We start from the raw sequence: 21,187 nt of genomic DNA on the forward strand, positions 1-21,187 counted from the left end.
TGGGTTCAATGCCTAGGTTGGGAAGATCCCCTGGAGAAAGGAATGGCAACCCCCTCCAGTATTCTTCCCTGGAGAGTCTCATGGAGAGAGGAGCCTGGCAGTCTCCAGTCCACGGGATTGCAAAGAGTTGCACATGACTGAGTAACTCATGCTGTCCCAATGACTATGGGCCAATATCAAGTTAGGCAGTAGAGAGAAAAGACGAGAAAGATTGAGCCTTTACTTCCAAATTGGTCACAGTCTGGTGAGGAAAACAAACACTAAAACAATTATTCAGCCTGTTGGAATCTGAGCCTCCAAGGAACCCCAAGGCCCCTAAAGAACCTCTTGCCACCTCATTCCTCCTCTGGAATCCCCAGAGTGCAGGGGTGCCCAGTTGCTCAGTCGTGTCTGACTCTTTGCAACCTCATGGACTATAGCCTGCAGGCTCCTCTGTCCATGGGATTCTCCAGGCAAGAGTATTGGAGTGGGTTGCCATTTCCTCCTCCCAGGGGTCTTCCCTGACCCAGGGATCACACCCAAGTCTCCTGCGGCCCCTACACTGCAGGCAGATTCTTTACCAGTGAGCCACATGGGAAGTCTTGGTACCCCAGACCCCCCTACAAAAAGGGTGGTGCCTGGCATACAAGACAGACCCCAGGATGCTGTCCAGTACTGTGTCCATTCTGATGCTTTTGCCTTTTCTGTGGGTAATTTTACTGTCATTCCCACAGGTAGTAGTAGTGGCACAAGCCACTCTTACATGGAGCTCAGTGGAGGGAATAAGTTGATGACATGATGAGAAGAGAGCCTGATTAGATCTGGAAGGGGATTATGCAACCTCTAGCAAAATCTAACAGAGCAGGTGATGTTTTGTTCTAAGGAGGCTACTAAAAATCCAAACTCCTACTCCCTGGAGCGTGAGTTGTACAATTCAGACATAAGGGCACCTGACCATTTTATTTCATGTTGGAAGTGATGGACTCCAGACACAGAAAGACATTGGTATTATTAAACATTTTAATTTTAAAAGTTAATTTGTTTACCTTTTTATTAATTATTATTGGACTGTAATTGTTTAAAAGTTAATTTAAATAGTCTTATTTCTTCTGATTCTGTATCAACCACTATCTACAAGCTCGGTTTTGTAGCCATCTTGGTTCAAATAATTTTGTTACCTGCTTAATCATTAGACTCACTCATGAGCCGTAGTGATCCAAAGAATCTTCCACGGACTTTAGCGCTAACCCTCCAGGCAGGGGAGAGAGGTATGCTTTTGTTCCCTTTTCATCCCTTGCAAGGCTGGTGCTTAGAACCTTCAACATACTGAAAATCAAAGAGATGGAGTGTAAGAAGGAGAAAGGAAGGAAAGAAAAAAGGAATGAGAGAGGAAGGGAAGGGAAGAACAAAAGAGAAAGGGAGAGAAAAGAAAGAAAACCATCTACCCAGACCGCTCCTCAGATTTTCAAAATATAAATTCATAAAATCCTAAAGCTGAAAGGGCCAATTTCCCACTTGCAAAAGCATTAAATGTCACCTGAGCTGGTTTCTCAGTAAGAACCACTATTATTCCACAGAAACATGTCAACAGTTCTCTGCTCAATTTTATGAGCAAAAACAGTGAAGCAAATTACACTTGTCTGTGTTCTATAGATAATTGAATTCAGCTTCTTAAAATTCAGGTATTGGACTGTTGAGAAGAGCATGCTAGTTCCTTTATTAATGCTTTTGTTTTTACTTCCTTTCACTCAAAGCAGGATTTCATAATTGGATTATTCAAAAATAAATTGCTGGCACAAGACTAGACTCATCTCTCATCACTTCTCCAGCCACATCTTTCTCCACTTCCTGCTGTGCCCACAAACTGTAGTTCTTGATTCCCAGGCAGACAGCACACTAGTTCACCTCCAGGCATTACCCACGTGCCCTCTCCACAGAAGGATCTCTCCCCCAGTTGTCCTTGCAAGCATGGACTTCTCCAGGAGGACTTTACTCCTCTGGAGAAGGAGCCCTTCCTGTGCACTCCTCTCATGCTCAGCACATCTCCACCATTCTACTTACCACCTTGCACTGTATGGACCACAACTGTACACATACCTGTCTCCCTGCTCCCCAAATACAATGACTAGGCGTCACTTATTTTTCATGTCCTAAAGGCCTAGCATACTACTTGAAAAATAGTAGATCAGTTCTTTATTGTTGCCTAACAAATTGCCTTAAAACTAAGCAGCTTAAAGCAACAATATTAATGATCTCAGTTTCTGTGGGTTAGGAATTCAGATGCAGTTGCAGCTTAGTTGGGTGATTGTGGCCCAGGGTCTCTCCTGAACTTGCAGTCAAGGCATCAGTCAGGCTGTGGTCCTCACAAGGGTTACAGCAGGAGGCTCTGATTCCAAGCTCGCTCGTGAAGCTGCTGGCAGGCCTCAGAAAGTTGACTTCCAAGCTCAATCACATGGCTGTTCAGCAGGCTTTAGGTGCCTCTTGGCATGCCTGATGATATTATTCCCTTGCCACATGAGTCTCTCCACAGAGTTACTCAAGCATGGCAGCTGGACTCCCCAGAGTAATGGCTCAAGAGAGAAAGAGCCTGAATTAAAGCATGTGAGCAAGACGGGACTCACTGTTTCTCTGTAACCTAAGCTCAGAAAAAACATTCCATCACTTTTGCTGTGTTCTACTTGTTAGAGCTGTGTCACTAGGCCCAGCCCACACTCAGGGGGAGGGTACTGAACAAAGATGTGAATGCCAGCAGGTATGGGGCAGTCTTAGAGGTGGCCAACCACAGTGCTTAGTTAGTACGTTGAGCACACTGATGAATCTCTCTGGTCAGAATGAGTCTTTCCTTCTCTGAAGATTCATAGCATTTCATCTACTTATTAAGGAACACAGGACAGTGTGTGTGACTTTTTAGCTGAGTATATGCCCATACACATCAGTGGGTTGTAAGCAACTCGATAAAAACAGTGCCAAATATATGGCTGACATGCAATAAATAATTACTGTTTGGGTGAGTAAGGGCAAGAAAGGTTGACAGAGGCTAGGATGTGTTTATCAATATTTGTTCTTCAGTAAAGGAACCGTTTTACATTTAGCTAGGCACATAGGTGCTCCACTGAAGACTACATTTCTCAATGTCCCTTGCAACTAGAGATTGGCCATGTTATCAATATTTGGCTAGTGGGATGTGAGTGGAAAACTGGGTGAGCACTTTCTTTCTTCCCCATCTGACTGGGAGACAGAGATTTGGGTGGGTTCCTAAGAAAGAAGACAAACAACAAGAGCGGCAGCCAATCTCCCTATGGACTAGTAACTGAAGCAGAACTCAACTTTTACCTTATAAAAGCTATGTGCCATATAATCTATTATACAGCCATAAAAAAGAAGGAAATAATGCCATTTTCAGCAACATGAATGGACCTAGAGATTATCATATTAAGTAAAGTAAGTCAGAGAAAGACAAATATCATATGATATTCATATGTGGAATCTTAAAAAAATGATACAAATGAAATTATTTACAAAACAGAACACCAGCTTATGTTTACTAAAAAGGAAAGGTTGGGAGGAAGGATGAGTTAGGATGCTGAGATTAACATACAACACACTACTAAATCTAAAGTAGCTAATCAACAAGGACCTACTGTATAGCATAGAGAATGCCACTCAATACTCTCTAGTAACCTATATGGGAAAAGAATCTGAGAAAAATAGATGTATGCATAACTACATCACTTTGCTGTACATTTGAAACAAAACAATATTATAAATAAACTATACTCCAATATAAAATAAACATTAAATGAAAGCTATGTGCTTTAGGGTCTTGCTGTTTTATCAGTACTGACTATTACCTATCTGGTACAGAATTGTTTAAAAAATAAAAAAAGAAGTCTCCCATGACCGCCTCCCCTACCTAAGTTCACCCCATGCTTTAAGCATGCTCTGGAAACTCCACAAACATTTGTTATAACAAATTGTGCCTGAAGGCCCACTGGGCTATGCTGATGAATGGCAACCCACTTCAATATTCTTGCCTGGAGAATCCCCATGGACAGAGGAGCCTGGCAGGCTACAGTCCATGGGGTCGCAAGAGTCAAATACGACTTAGCCACTAAATCACCACCACCATTGAAGTCACCACTGTTCCCTGCAGTCAAGCAAGCATAGGGTTCTAGGGTCGGCTCTTGTAAAATTCAGAGCTATGAGTCTTCTCAGAGAAGCAGCTACAGTAGTGTGGAGTGGCCTGAACTTTCAAAGGTCTGAGGCAGAAAGCCAGCAGGGAGAGGCTGACGTCAAAATGGATTCTTCTCAAGGAAAACCTGTCCAGATTGAGGTTTCCTCACAGGATGTTGATTTTTTTTCCCAAAAAGGAGAAGAGTTCTCAGCACAGCCCCTGCAAAAGGCCAGGCCCCACACCCCTGCGGCCATCGGGTCAGGTGTCCCATCGGGTAGCAGTGGTCACCGTCAGCCTTGCTCCCCACTCCTTTGCTCTTGGTGAGCTAGCCTGTTCTCTGTCCCGGAGGAGCTGGGCCTCTGCCTTAATCTGGAGCTGGAAAGGATCCACCGCTTCAGACTGAATGTTTTCATTCTGTTTGTGTTCTTTTACAGTATATAGACAGAAGGCTCCAACCAACACCATCTGCAGATGCCAAAATAAAATGCTCACCTAGCCAAATCATCTCTGCTGAGGCTGGCTCAAGGAGATGACAAAACCTTGTTAAAATACAGGAAGGGGAGAGGAAGGAAGTGGGGTAAACTTTTCTTGCCCAGATTGAAAATCTGCTAATAAGACAGATATGTGCCAAGCACAGAGTAATTTGAAGACATTTCTTTTTTATGGGAAGGCAAATTTGAGAAACCAGAAGAGGAAGAAGGAGTGAGGAACTCCAGGTGGAAGTCTACAGATTCATTTGTCTTGGAATGTAGGGAAGTTTTAAAACACCTACTATTCCTGGACCTTCGAGAGGCATTCAGGATCGTTCAGGCATTCAAAGATGAGAGCCATGTCCATGCCAACAATGATTCTGAGTGGGAAAATGTTTCTATGCTGTTGTTCTTACAGGAAGGAGACAGTCAATCTGACTGAAGGGGTGGGTTTGGGGGGTTTTTTGGTGGTGGTGGCGGATTTTTTTAAAATTTTTACTGAAGTATAATTGCTTTACAATGTTGTGTTAGTTTCTGCTGTACAGCAAAGTGAATCAGCTTTTTTGAATTTCCTTCCCTTTTAGGTCACCACAGAGCAGTGAGTAGAGTACCCTGTGATATTAATATAAAGTCCTCATTAGGCCCTTTCTAGGTAAAAGCCAAAGGAGAGAGGGCAGCAGAGGATGAGCTGGTTGGACAGCATCACCAACCCAATGGACATGAGTTTAAGCAAACTCCAGGAGACACTGAAGGACAGAGGAGCCTGGCATGCTGCAGTCCAGGGGGTCACAAAGAGTTGGACATGACTTAGCAACTGAACAACAACAATGATATGTGACAATCCCAGTCTCCAAATTCATCCCACACATCCCGTTCCCCCCTTGGTGTCCACATACTTGTTTTCTATGTCTGTGTCTCTATTTCTGCTTTGCAAATGGATTCATCTGCATCCGTTTTCTAGATTCAACATATATGCACGAATATATGATATTTGTTTTTCTTTTTCTGACTTCACTTCACTCTATATGACAGTTTCTAGGTCTATCCGTATCTCGGAAGGAGTGGTTCTATGGAAGCAGATTGAAAGAACTCACCCTGGAAGGATGATAAAGGTTTTCCAGGTGGTCACTGGCATGCAGTGGAGAGCATGTCGGGCAAGGAAAGGCAAGAAATACACTCCAGAGGTCTGAGAGTGCAAGGTATGTTTCTGGAATTCCCAGTAACCTACAAAGGTACAAACACAAGGCACTTCAATTAAGTTTTTGATACTAAAGACTAGAGATGACTTCAACTAAAAATATGGAGACTTCAGTTAAAAACAGATAACTAATAAGAACCTATTGTATAGCACAGGGAACTCTACTCAGTATTCTGTAATGACCTATATGGGAAAAGAATCTTAAACAGAGTGGATATATGTATATGTATAATGATTCATTTTGCTATACAGCAGAAACTGACACAACATTGTAAATCAACTATACTCCAATAAAAAGTTTTTTAAATGTTAAGAACATGGAGAAAATAGTGCAAAGGAGGTGGGAGGTGATGAGGAAGGGTCAATAGGGCAGAAAGAAAAGAGACAGAATCTGTTCTCCAGGGTCCAGCTAGGGCAGGAGCACAGGGTACAGGTAAGTGGTTGTAAAAGAGGGTGTTTTATGTCATCAGCTCTTGAGTTGACCATCACATCAGTACCCTAGGGCTGCTGTAACAAAGTACCACATACCGGGTGGCTTAGCCATTGAAGCTTTGGGAGGCTGGAGTCCAAAATCTAAGTGTTGGCAGGGTTGGCCCCTTTTCAAGCCTGTGTGGGAGAATCCATTCCATGCCACTCTCCTGGCTCCTGGCGGTTGGCTGGCAATCCTTGGTGTCCTTTGGTTTGTAGATACGGAACCCTGTTCTCTGTCTTCATGGTCACGTGGCACTCTCCAGGTGTCCATGGCTGTGTCTGTGTGCCACTTCCCCCCTTTATATGTTCAGAGGCATTTGGACCAGGCCCACCCTAAGGACTCATTTTAGCTTGATTATCTCTGTAGAGACCCTCTCTCCAAATCAGATCGCAGTCACAGGTACTGGAAGTTAGGACCATCAACATCTTTGCGGGAAGGGGCATACAACATAGCCTATCACTGCCGTCTAGGTTTGAAGCCCAATTCAGCCACTTCACTGACAAGGTGGTCTTAACAAAGACTCTAAGCCCCATTGAAAAGTGAAACTGTTAGTCGCTCAGTTGTGTAGTCACTCAGTTGTGTCCAACTCTTTGTGATACCATGGACTACAGTCATGGACATCCAGACAGGCTCCTCTCTCCATGGAATTCTCCAGGCAAGAGTACTGGAGTGGGTTGCCATTTCCTTCTACAGGGGATCTTCCTGACCCAGGGATTGAACCCAGGTCTCTTACATTGCAGGCAGATTCTTTACCCTCTGAGCCACCAGGAAAGCAGTAAGCTGACTAAAATGGGACAGAGGGTATCCCCCATGCAAAGATGAGCACAGAGTTAAGTGCCTGATCAGCATCGGTAGTTACTATGTGTGGGAGGACCCTGTGTGCAAGTTAAGCTCTGGTATCACTTCTACTTCAGGAATGGAGACCGAGGGGCCATGAACAGGCCCCTATTTTCTCACTTCTTTCCCCCTACTCTCATCCCCCAGCACCTCGCCTGGGGCCTAGAATCTTAGGGGTTTGGTAAATACTTCCTGCAGTTTATGACTCTACACTTCAATTTTGAGCCACTGTATCCCCGGGGTGATGGTAACTGAGGCAATCAATCAAGGGCTTCCCTCTCCTTTTCCATAGGAGTGTGGTTAAATTTTAGTGAATCACATTGTGCCAGGACTTGGAGCAGACACATGGGAGCTAGTTCTTGTTTCAGTGATCCATCAGGCCTTTGATGAGACCTGGTTGGTCCTACGGCAGCAGTCCATACAGGCTTCATTTCCATCCTAATGACACCTACCCACTGAGGTCTGGTGGGCCTCCCTACCTCTCCAAGCCTGGCCATCATGTTTCCTCCATTCCAGCCTGGAACACAGAAGTCTCTCTGAGTCTGTCTGAGGCTTCATCTCTGCAGTCGCTCCCTCATGGGTTCTCCATTCCTTCCCTGGGAAGGAGGCAGAGCACTGTTCCTGGGCTCCCCAGAGCTTTCTGAGGGCCTGTGGTCCCCTAGACCCCTCAACTGAGACCATCACACCTCAGCCAATCATTAACTTCCCCCTCTACCTCTCCAAAGCCAGCAGGATTGGAGGAATCTTTTCTCTGTTTAGTGCACTTTCTGCACTTTTCAGGGATACCCTAGTCTTCTCTGTTCACTTAAGAACTCAGGTTTTGGAAAGCAAAGCCAGAAAGAGGACTGTAAGCTTCCTCCCTCTGCCTCTCTGCCTACCCTCCCAGGCATGGCCGCAGACTGGTCTATTGACTCAAGGGAGAAATACCAGGAAAGGAGAAAAAATAAGTTAATATTTAAAAAATATTATCCCAGCTTGTTTCAGTGAATAAATAAATGAATACACGGCACTGCCCCAAAGCTCTTGGGGTAGATCCTGAGCCAGCTACACAAAAAACCTCTCTCTTCAGGTTCCACGAACACCTCTGCTCCCAACAAGAGGGCCCAGAGCCCTACCCCCCACCCAGAGGTTCCAACTCAGTGAGCGCTGAAGCCACTATGGTTGAGGTGCTGCTGGCCACGTGTCCCGGGTGGAATCACAGGTTTCTTTGCCCTTGGTCCCAAGTGTGGCTGGCAGTTCTAATGAGCACTTAGCCTTGGTATTATTATAGTTAATATTTGACATGGCTGGCCTCCTTGCTACCTGGAACCAGTTCTTACTCAACTTATACAGCAAAGTGAAAGCTTTGCCACTTACTACCCAGGTGACTCTGGGTGACTTACTTATCTTCTGCAAGCATTTTGCTCATAGGTAAGATGGGGATAAGAATTCCCACCTGCCAATTGCTATGAGGATTAAGGAACGTGCCTAAATAAAGCCCCAAGCCTGTGGCCTGCTAGGCAGTGTCTGCTGCTGGGAATAACTGTGGTTATGACTGTGGCCAGCTTGACTGGGCTCTCCTGTGCCTCAGCTGTGCAGAGAGGGAGAGGCGGTCAAGCTACCAGCATTACCACAGCTCCAGGGGCTGTGCCTGTGGACTTCAGTAAACCTACAGAAGGGCCATCACTAAAACCCACTCATGCCTTAAGCCACCCCAGGTTAAGATCAGCACTATCCATTCGATGGCTGCTGCTGCTGCTGCTAAGTCGCTTCAGTCGTGTCTGACTCTGAGCGACCCCATAGACGGCAGCCCACCAGGCTCCCCTGTCCCTGGGATTCTCCAGGCAAGAACACTGGAGTGGGTTGCCATTTCCTTCTCCAATGCATGAAAGTGAAAAGTGAAAGTGAAGTCGCTCAGTCATGTCTGACTCTTTGTGACCCCATGGACTGCAGCCTACCAGGCTCCTCTGTCCATGGGATTTTCCAGGCAAGAGTACTGGAGTGGGGTGCCATTGCCTTCTCCAATGGCTAAGTCCTTACAGAACATCAGCTATGAGCCTGGTATTTCATACACCCGAAAAAGGGCTCCACAGGGAGATACATGTGGGAGGAATAATCATGAAATGGGTAAAAAAACTGGGTTTAAATTGAGGGAAATCATTTGTTTGCTTGTGGTCACTGATTTATTCATACCACCTTCAGAGTCCCTTGTGTTTCCAGAGAGGATTTAGGGAGGCCTGAGCGAAATAAGGAACTTTACCCAAGAGGTCATCTGTGAGTCTGGCCCCAAAGACTGTCACTAGGCACAGCAGGGAGGACAGATGCCACGGGAACAGCATCTGCAGGGCTGTGGCCGCATGGACACCCCAGGCCCAAGAGGCTGCTTTTCCTAGGAAGGAAGTAGAGTGCTCATCCCCGGATATCCACACACCTTCTCCCTCACCTCTTTTAGGTTTCTGTTCAAATGTTGTTATTTTCAACCAGGCCCTCCCAAACCATGCTGGAACGGGCAAGTCTCCGCTCCTAAGAGCTGACTTTTAAGGAAATTTGCAAGCTGGGAAGTATACATGATAATTAATGAGAATTAAATCGTATAAAGGTACAACTAAATGAATTGGACATGGAACAACAGACTGGTTCCAAATAGAGAAAGGAGTACATCAAGGCTGTATAATGTCACCCTGCTTATTTAACTTATATGCAGAGTACATCATGAGAAACGCAGGGTTGGAAGAAGCACAAGCTGGAATCAAGATTGCTGGGAGAAATATCAATAACCTCAGATATGCAGATGACACCACCCTTATGGCAGAAAGTGAAGAAGAACTAAAGAGCCTCTTGACGAAAATGAAAGAGGAGAGTGAAAAAGTTGGCTTAAAGCTCAACATTCAGAAAACTAAGATCATGGCATCTGGTCCTATCATTCTATGGCAAATAGATGGGGAAACAGTGGCTGACTTTATTTTTCTGGGCTCCAGAATCACTGCAGATTGTGACTGCAGCCATGAAATTAAGAGACGCTTACTCCTTGGAAGAAAAGTTATGACCAACCTAGACAGCATATTAAAAAGCAGAGACATTACTTTGCCAACAAAGGTCCGTCTAGTCAAGGCTATGGTTTTTCCAGTGTTCATGTATGGATGTGAGAGTTGGACTGTGAAGAAAGCTGAGTGCCGAAGAATTGATGCTTTTGAAGTGTGGTGTTGGAGAAGACTCTTGAGAGTCCCTTGGACTGCAAGGAGATCCAACCAGTCCATCCTAAAGGAGATCAGTCCTGGGTGTTCATTGATAAGACTGATGTTGAAGCTGAAACTCCAATACTTTGGCCACCTGATGCTGGGAAAGATTGAGGGCAGGAGGAGAAGGGGACGACAGAGGATGAGATGGTTGGATGGCATCACTGACTCAATGGACTTGGGTTTGGGTGGACTCTGGGAGTTGGTGATGGACAGGGAGGCCTGGCGTGCTGCAGTTCATGGGGTCGCAAAGAGTCTGACACGACTGAGTGACTGTACTAAACTGAAATGAATTGTACTAGAAATCAAGATTTTAAAATCCTAACTCACCACTTGTTTTGAGCATTTATACCAACAAATAGTATCACATATATGTGTACATACGTGTTTGTGTCTGTGTGTATATATATATGTGTGTATATATATATATGTATATATATATATATACACACACACACATTCTTTTTTAATTCTTTTCCATTATAGGTTATTAAGGGCTTCCCTGGTGCCTCAGCAATAAAGAATCTGCTTACAGTGCAGAAGAGGCAGGAGACAAGGGTTTGATACCCAGGTGGGAAGATCCCCTGGAGGAGAAAATGGCAATTCATTCCAGTATTCTTGCCTGGGAAATCCTATGGATGAAAGAGCCTGGTGGGCTATAATCCACTGGGTCACAAAGAGTTGGACATGACTGAGCAAGTACACACACATTATAGTTATTACAAGATTTGAATATATTTCCCTGTGTTCCATACTAGGTCCTTGTTGTTTATCTATTTTACATATAGGAATCATCCTATATATAAAACACCCTCTTGTCATAACAAACACACTCTTTCAACAACACAAGAGAAGATTCTACACATGGACATCACCAGATGGTCAATACTGAAATCAGATTGATTATATTCTGCGTAGCCAAAGATGGAGAAGCTCCATGCAGTCAGCAAAAACAAGACCAGGAGCTGACTGTGGCTCAGATCATGAACTCCTTATTGACAAATTCAGACTTAATTTGAAGAAAATAGGGAAAAACCACTTGACCATTCAGGTATGACCTAAATCAAATCCCTTACGATTGTACAGTAGAAGTGAGAAATAGATTCCAGGGATTAGATCTGATAGAGTGCCAGAAGAACTATGGATGGAGGTTCGTGAATTGTACAGGAGGAGGGGATCATGACCATCCCCAAGAAAAAGAAATGCAAAAAGGCAAAATGGTTGTTTGAGGAGGCCTTATGAATAGCTGAGAAAAGAAGAGAAGCTAAGGGCAAAGGAGAAAAGGAAAGATATACCCAAATGAATGCAGAGTTCCCAAGAACAGTAGGAGAGATAAGAAATCCTTCCTCAGTGATCAATGCAAAGAAATAGAGGAAAACAATAGAATGGGAAAGACTAGAGATCTCTTCAAGAAAATTAGAGACACCAAGGGAACATTTCATGCAAAGATGGGCTCAATAAAGGACAGAAATGGTATGGACCTAAGAGAAGCAGAAGATATTAAGAAGAGGTGACAAGAATACACAGAAGAACCATACAAAAAAGATCTTCATGACCTGGATAATCACGATGGTGTGATCACTCACCTAGAGCCAGACATCCTGGAATGTGAAGTCAAATGGGCCTTGGGAAGCATCACTATGAACAAAGCTAGCGGAGGTAATGGAATTCCAGTTGAGCTATTTAAAATCCTAAAAGATGATGCTGTGAAAATGCAGCACTCAATATGCCAGCAAATTTGAAAAACTCAGCAGCAGCCACAGGACTGGAAAAGGTCAGTTTTCATTCCAGTCTCAAAGAAAGGCAATGCCAAAGAATGCTAAAACTACTGTAAAACTGCACTCATCTCACACACTAGCAAAGTGATGCTCAAAATTCTCCAAGCCAGACTTCAATAGTACGTGAACTGAGAACTTCCAGATGTTCAAGTTGGATTTAGAAAAGGCAGAGGAACCAAAGATCAAATTGCCAACATCCGTTGGATCATAGATAAAGCAAGAGAGTTCCAGAAAAACATCTACTTCAGTTTTATTGACTACACCAAAGCCTTTGACTGTGTGGATCACAACAAAGTGTGGAAAATTCTTCAAGAGATGGGAATACCATACCACCTTAACTGCCTCCTGAGAAATCTGTATGCAGATCAAGAAGCAACAGTTAAAACTGGACATGGAACAATAGACTGGTTCCAAATCGGGAAAGGAGTACATCAAGGCTGCATATTGTCATCCTGCTTATTTAACTTATATGCAGGGTACATCATGCAAAATGCCAGGCTGGATTAAGCACAAGCTGGAATCAAGATTGCCGGGAGAAATATCAATAACCTCAGATATGCAGATGACACCACCCTTATGGCAGAAAGAGAAGAAGAACTAAAGAGCCTCTTAATGAAAGTGAGAGAAGAAAGTGAAAACATTGGCTTAAAACTCAACATGCAGAAAATCAAGATCATGGTGTCCGGTCTCATCACTTCATGGCAAATAAATGGGGAAACAATGGAAACAGTGAGAGACTTTATTTTTGAGGGCTTCAAAATCACTGCAGATGGTGACTGCAGCCATGAAATTAAAAGATGCTTACTGCTTGGAAGAAAAGCTATGACTATCCTAGACAGTATATTAAAAAGCAGAGACATTACTTTGCCAACAAAGGTCCATATAGTCAAAGCTATGGTTTTTCCAGTAGTCATATATGGATGTGAGAGTTGGACTATAAAGAAACCTGAGTGCTGAAGAATAGATGCTTTTGAACTGTAGGGTTGGAGAAGACTCTTGAGAGTCCCTTGGATTGCTAGGAGATCTAACCAGTCAATCCTAAAGGAGATCAGTCCTGAATATTCACTGGAGGGACTGATGCTGAAGCTGAAACTCTAATAATTTGGCCACCTGATGTGAAGAAATGACTCTTTGGAAAGACCCTGGTGCTGGGAAAGATTGAAGGCAGGAAGAGAAGGGGGCAATAGAGGATGAGATGGTTGGATGGCATCACCAACTCGATGGACATGAGTTTGAGCAAGCTTCGGGCATTGGTGATGGATAGGGAAGCCTGGCGTGTTGCAGTCCATGGGGTCGAAAAGAGTTGGACACAAGTGAACGACTGAACTGAACTGAGGAGTCTTCATGTCTTAATTATTTTACACATTACTATTATCTCTGCTGTTGCTGCTGCTAAGTCGCTTCAGTCGTGTCCAACTCTGTGTGACCCCATAGACGGCAGCCCACCAGGCTCCCCCGTCCCTGGGATTCTCCAGGCAAGAACACTGCAGTGGGTTGCCATTACCTTGGAGTTGCACTGGAGATGCATGAAAGTGAAAAGTGAAAGTGAAGTCGCTCACTCGTGTCCGACTCTTTGCAACCCCACAGACCCCCGTCCATGGGATTTTTTAGGTGAGGGTACTGGAGTGCTCAAGGTTATTCACATCTACTCGGTCTGGTAGAAATGCTGCATTCCATTGCACTTCTTTGCATTTCTTCCCGACTTCATGTTTAATGACGTCACATGCGTAGCATTCAATCTGCCAGAGCAAGAATATTTATAACATTGAAAGTGGCCATTGCAATGAATCAGGACTTTTTCCACCCAGAAAACCAGTGATTGGACATTCCCAGCACCCACTGCTGCCCACCTTCCTGCTTCTGCTTCCCACTTGCAGCCCCACTTATTTTCATTTGGTGTTTCCATGGAACACGTTACTTTTTAGCACGTCGCACAAATTTGCTATCATTATTTGCTGTCTCACCACATCAGAAGTAAGCCCAGTGAGGGCAAGGAATCTTTTTCCTATTATGTCCTTCACGTATTTCCACACCCAAAGAGTGCCTGCCACCTGGCTGGTGCTCACTAAATCTGTTAAATAATGCTGGTGAATGCTGGACTGCTGGACTCTGTGAGTAAGATGGGTGGGGGTGGGGATGGAGTTGGAGCCCCTCCCACCCCTCAGCCCAGCCCAGCTGACCTGAGTTTCAGAAGCTCTCTTTCTCTTCCTCTGTCCCTGCAATCTCTGCCCAGCCTGCAGCCTGAGGGGAATCTTATGTAAATATGTTCCCAAGGGTCCAAGTCTGAGGATTTCTCTTTCCTCTGCCAGCTCTACTCAAAGGCCAGAAGGTGATCAGCACATGTTTCTCAAGACCAGTGCTTTGCCACCTCTAGGGCAGTGGTTCCTAAGTGGCCCCAGACCAGTAGCACTATGGTAGGAATGCAAATTCTCAGACTCCACCCAAGACAGGTTGAGTCAGAAATTCTGGGGATGTGGCCATCTCAGTCCTTTCAGGCTGCTAGAGCAAAATACCACAGCCTGGGTGGCTTATAAACAACAGGGATTGGTTTCTCAGTTCTGGAGGCTGCAAGTCTGAGATCTGGTTGCCATCATGGTCGAGTGAGGGTCACACACATTTTATTGCATCCTCACATGGTGGAAGTACCAAGGGAGTTCACTAGGGTCTCTTATGAAAGCACGAATCCCATTCTGCTCTCAGGATCTAATCGCCTCCCAAAGGCCCCACCTCCCAATACCAACAGGGTTAGGTTTCAACATAAGAACTTTGAGGAGAACATTCCAACCCTAGCAGATGCCCAGCGATTTGTGTTTCTAAGATTCCAGTGCAGTGATTTGAGGACCACTGACCAAAGCCTTAGTCACTCTAAAGCAGTGGTTCTTAGGGACTTCTCTGGTGGTCCAATGGTTAAGAATCTATCTTTCAATGCAGGGGACATGGGTTCGATCCCTGGACAGAAAACTAAGATCCCACATGCCACGGGGCAACCAACATATACGCCACAACTACTGAGCCTACAAACCACACACACAAAAAAAGATCCTGCATGATGCAAGCAAGACCCAGTACAGCCAAATAGATAAATGTGGCTCAGTGCATAAAGAATCTGCCTGCAATACAGGAGACACAGGAGACATGGATTCCATCTCAGGGTCAGGAAGATTCCCTGGAGAAGGAAATGGCAACCCACTCCTGTATTCTTGCCTAGGAAATCGAATGGATAGGAGCCTGGTGGGCTACAGTCAAAGGGTCTCAAAGAGCTGGACATGACCGACTAACTAAGAACGCACACAGGCAGTAATAATAATAATAGAGCAGTGGTTTCCAGATGGGATTATGTTTTCCTCTGCCCCCTTCCCTACCAAGGACACTTCAGGCAGGATCTGGAGACACGTTTGCTCATCACAGCTCTTGAGAGTGGTGGTGCTACTAGCATCCAGGGTGTAGAGACCAGGGACGCTATTCATCCTCTCACAGTGCACAGGGCAGTCCCCCCACAACAAGAATCATCTGCCCAAAAGGTCAGTGGTGCGGACTGGAGAACACCGCTCTTAGGCCTCCTCACTGCCCCGCAGCCAGCCAGCCGGCCTTCCCTCCCTTCTTACCTGTCATGTGTTCTTAGCACCCGGTAGGTGATACAAACCAAGAGGCCAGCCTCTGCCAGCAGCTGTGAGGGAGACAGAGGAGCCTACTTCATGCAGAGTCCCTGCACCGAGGAATCCAAATCCTACAGCTGACCTTTACAGCTCAGTGTGCTGTGTAATGATCAGAGAAATATCAAGGAGGTGCTCCCAACCCTAGCTTGGAACATCAGGGAGGACTTCCTGGAGAGAGTGGCTTCTGTGCTGAGACTTCAAAGGCGGAGTTATTAGGACTCATCAGGGAGGGAGTGATGGGGAACGTTTTCCATATGGAGCACTTACTATGTTCCAGTCACTATGCTATTTTACTGTCTCATTTCATCCCTGAAGCACTTTCCTAAGTTGATACTATCATTATCTCCATTTTAGAGATGGGGACACTGCCTTCCAGATACACTAAATAAACTGCCTAAAGCCACCGAGCTGGGAAACATGAAAGCAGGGATTTGAATTCAGTTCTGAAGATGCCAAAGCCTGACAAGGCGACAGTCTGACAAAGCGCAAAGGAGGTAGAATTAACAGTGGTTTTTTCTAAAACCCTTGTGTTAAGGGCTGAATTATGTCCCCTGAAAATGCATATGTTACAGCCCCAGTACCTGGAGAATACGACTATATTTGGAAATTAGATCTTTAAAGAGGTAATGAAGCTAAATTGTGACCATGAGGGTGGGCCCTAATCCAGTACGACAAATGTCCTGATAAGAAGTGGAAATTTGGACATAGGAAAAAAAATCAGGGATGTGCAGACACAGGAAGGAAGAACCCTGGAAGACATAGGGAGGCAGCCACGTGCAAATCAAGGAGAGGGGCCTCAAGAAACTAAACACACTGACACCCTGATCTTGGACTTCCAGCCTCCAGAACTGTGGGAAAATGAATTCTGTTGCTTAGCACCAACCTCCCACCCCATCCCCCACCCCACCCCACCCCCATCTGTGGTGTTTTGTTCTGACAGCCCAAGTGAACTAATACACCTTGTTTCCTCTTTGGGGACATTGCTTTGAAAGTAGGGAAATTTCAGTCATGTTAATTGTGCTTTACTGTTTCTGTTGTAAAAGAGAAGGAGAAATCTAGGTCTGTGTCCCTTTCTCTTCCCAACCTGACCCGTGCATCCCCTGCCTGAGGGTCATCTGTTCAACCAAAGCTGCTAAGACAGAGTTTTTCCTCCTGGCTTTTGTAAGAGTCAAAACATATACACCAGCATATGTAAAATAGACAGCCAATGGGAATTTGCTGTATGACTCAGGGAACTCAAACCACAGCTCGGTAACAACCTAGAAAGGTTCAAGTGGGAGGGGCATACATATACCTATGGCTGATTCATGTTGATGTATGGCAGAAACCAACTCAATATTGTAAGTAATTATCCTTCAATTAAAAATAGACAATTTTTCTTAAGAAAGCATTCACTGAGGAGATTGTGCAGTGTGTCTTATCAGGGCAGGAGAACTTGGAGGGCCTTACCCGGCAGGGGTAGGTTCTCTGAGGTAAAAGAGGAGATAGAGATCTGAGTGCCGCCAAGGGGACCCCAAGCCCCATCCCCTTGCAGCACCACAAAGAGTGGCCACTGGGCAGCTGGCATGGCTGACCAGGCCTAAATTCTCATTCACCAGAGCACTGGCACCTCCAGGCAGAGGTCAAGGACATCTCAGTCACTGCCAGTGTGGATCCAAGACTATAGGCAGGACCACTGAGAAGGGCCCTAGAACTAACCCTGCTTCTGGGGGACGTGAGAAGCAGCCCACACCAACACACGCTGAGACAGTGTCTCTCATCCACCCAGAGGGTTGGAGGGTTGAAGTTAGACCAAGGTGAACTTAAAGCTGAAAAGAGAGCAATGTGATATTTTTGCACATCCAAACTTGTGCATTAAGATCCAAACCAGCTATGCTTTATTTTCAGAATTGGAATACAGAAAAGCAGGGCAGAAGCCAATTCAAGGCAAACCAAAAACACTTCTGTCAGCAGAAGAGACAGTGAGCCAGAGAGTAGGAGGAGTAAGCGATCCAGTGTTTTTCTTCTGGCTCTGTTTTGTCTCCTGACTAGACCTAATTATGCTTGTCATCTGCATCAGAAGGATGGGCTCAGATTAACAAGTTAATGTGGGTAAAAGCTCTTGGAGCTCAGTAGATGAAAAGAGATCTAATTAGCGAGGCCAGCAGTGACCACAGGCAGGCCCGTCCAGGGTGGGCTCCGCCCCCTGGACTCACCAGAAAGCTGGTTAGAGCTCCTGGGAGGGGTTTCTGCAAATTCTGCCTACCCCTGCAGTAAGCACTCATAGAAGAACCTTCCATGCTTTCCTTCAGCCCTAGAATTCTGTGACTTTTCATGGGTGCAGGAAAAAATGTGTGCACCTCTCTCAACTGACTGAGAAAAGGAAAAGACACAACCATCAGCCTTTGTTTCTCAACATGGACTGATGTGTCTGAACAGGGGTTAATGATACACAGAGGTCAAGTGAGTTCCATGAGGGACACAAGGTCAATCCTGACTGCCACTTACTAGGTGGGAGAATTAGGCCACACATTCAATACCCTCGAGGCTCTGGTTCATCCTTGGCCCAAATGGGGATAATACTTCTTACCTCAGAGTTGCAAAGCTTAGATTTGTTCACACTGGATGCAAATAAGTGCATTTTAAAATTAATGTTAATCAGGACTTCCCTCGTAGTCCAGTGGTTAAGAATCTGCCTGCCAATGCAGGAGACATGGGTTCAATCCCTGCTCCAGGAAGATCCCACATGCCTCAGGGCAACTAAGCCCTGTGACACAGCTACTAACCCTGTGCTCTGCAGCAAGAGAAAGGACCACAGTGAGAAGCCCACACACCACAACAAGAGAAAGCCCGCACACAGCAACGATGACCCAGCACAGCCAAAAATTAAATAAGAAATAAGAAAAAAGTAAAATAATAATCAAAGAAAATGAATGTTCATCAGTCATAGTGGTGCCTGGAATATAATAGCTGCTTGAAATATTGACTGGATTGAACTCTCTCATTCAACAAAAACTTGTTGAATTATCTATTACGGGCCAGGGGGATTGGGCATTGTATATCTTGGGTGTACTATGATGAACCACAGACACACCTCTGCCCTCACAGAGCTGACGTGTATATCAGACAATAACCTCCATAAACTCTCACATCTTCCCCCAGTGTCTTCCTTCTTCTCTTAAAAGACTTGAGAACATTTTTTTAATTAAAAAAAAAAAAAAAGCCTAAAACCTGCTCACAAATATATCTGCCTAAAAGAAAAAGACAATTGAATTTACTCTAAGAATTAAAGGGGATTTGTTTAGAATACCCCAAATCAGCCTAGAATTTTAAAGTGCAAATGCTGCAGTAAGTTTTGTAACCTTTCCCCTTCAGTTACATGGCGTGTTATCCAGAGTTTCACCTGTTATGTAAATGGGAACCTGGTTGGCTTGGATATGGGGGAAGAGTTTGTCCTGTGACTGTGACTAGGACTGGTTCTCACTGGCCTCGCTCCTTCTGGGCACTCACTTATCAGTCCTGCGGCAGAGCACATGTTTGTGTAAATATTTAGCTAATGGCTGTCTCCCCCACTAGGCAGTGACCTGCAGGAGGGCAGAGTCCCTGACTGGGGTTCCTGGCAGCCTGATGCTGCCTTCTACACCTGGGCTCAGGGCAAGCAGCATTCCCTGAAGTTTTTCTGCAGGAACCTTACAAAGTGGAACTCTTACCAAGTACTTTTTGCACATGTAGAACATGTACCACGGGAGGATTCCTGACTTGCCAGCAATTCTACAGCTAGGGAAGGGGGGCGAAGAGCAGAGCCACGACTCAGAGCATACAGCCATGCTCGCCCACCCACCGTGCTGACAGATGTCAGGTGGCTATGTACAGGATGGGAGAGGTGGTGCGAGGGTTTTTTTGCAGAGCTGGGTGCTCAGGTACAGCAGGGCCCACATGCTAGCCCTGTGGGCATCAGCTGCTGTGGCTCAGAGCGGCCCCAAGAACACTGCGTGGTGCAGGCTCGTCTCTACCCGTTAGCTGAACAACCTCAGGCAAGTTACCTCATATTTCGAAGTCTTGGTTTCCTGTTTCCAAAATGGCAATTTAAGAAAACAAACCAGTAAATCAAATCCAAATGAGATATTACCTCACACTCTTTGGGATGGCTACTATTTAAAAAAAAAAGGGGGGGGGTGGGGAAGGAAAAAAGAACAACTATAGGCAAGGATGTGGAGAACGTGGAATTCTTGTGCCCTGGCAGTGGGAATGGGGCAGTGCTATGGAGGACAGTTTGGCATTTTCTTAAAAAATTAAAAGTAGAATGACCATATATGATCCAGCATTTCTACTTCTGTACTTCTGAGTATATACCCCAAAGAATTGAAAGCAGGCTCTCAAAAAGATGTCTGTACACCTAGGTTCATAGCAGCATTATTCACAAGAGTGAAGAGGTCAAAACAACCTAAGCATCCATCAAGGATGGATGGATAAACAAACTGTGACCGATACATATAATGGAATATTATTCAGCCTCAAAAAGGAAAAAAATTCTGACACATACTCCAACATGGATGAAACCTGAAGACACTGAAAGTGAAAGTGAAGTTGCTCAGTCGTGTCCAACTCTGCGACCCCATGGTCTGCAGCCTGCCAGTCTCCTCTGTCCATGGGATTTTCCAGGCAACACTACTAGAGTGGTCTGTCATTTCCTTCTCCAGGGGATCTTCCTAACCCAGGGATCAAACCCATGTCTCTTGCACTGTAGGTAGATGCTTTTTACCATCTGAGCCACCAGGGAAGTCCCTAATGCCAAGTGAAATAAGCCGGTCACAAAAAACTAATACCATATAATCCCATTTATATAAGGTACTTAAAGTAGTCAGGTTCATAGAGACAGAAAGTGGAGGAGTGGTTGCCAGGTGCAGAGGGGACAGAGAATGGGGTGTTGTTCAGTGGGTATAGAGATCAGTTTTGCAAGCTGAAAAAAGACATCCACAACAATGTGAGACTGCACACTTAAATGCTGGACTGCACACTTTAAAACAGCCAAGAAGGTAAATTTTATGCTATGTGTATCTTACCACAATTTTATTTTAAAAAAAGAAAGAAAAAGGAAACGAATCTACCAGGAGGAGTAGAGAAGATTAAGTCTGGCACATCAACTGTATGAAATGAAGAGGTTAAGGCCCAAATACCTTAGAATCTACCTCAGACTGCACTTAAGAGAGGGTTTCTATACCTTTACCTCTAAAGAAGTGCCGAGCATTGCAAGACTTTCATCCAGTGTGGCAGGCCACACAGAGAGGTTTATTGTTGGTGGTTGTTTGGTTTTTTTGATTTTAAGCAGAGAGAACTTTGGGTGCAATTGCCAACTACAAAGCAGACACCTCTCACCACCCACAGCCCACAGGCCCAGGGAGTGTTTGGAACTAGCCTCCAGGCAGGGT

The sequence above is a fragment of the Oryx dammah genome, unplaced genomic scaffold (genome assembly GCF_014754425.2).
Source record: "Oryx dammah isolate SB20612 unplaced genomic scaffold, SCBI_Odam_1.1 HiC_scaffold_28, whole genome shotgun sequence".
Taxonomy (NCBI): domain Eukaryota; kingdom Metazoa; phylum Chordata; class Mammalia; order Artiodactyla; family Bovidae; genus Oryx; species Oryx dammah.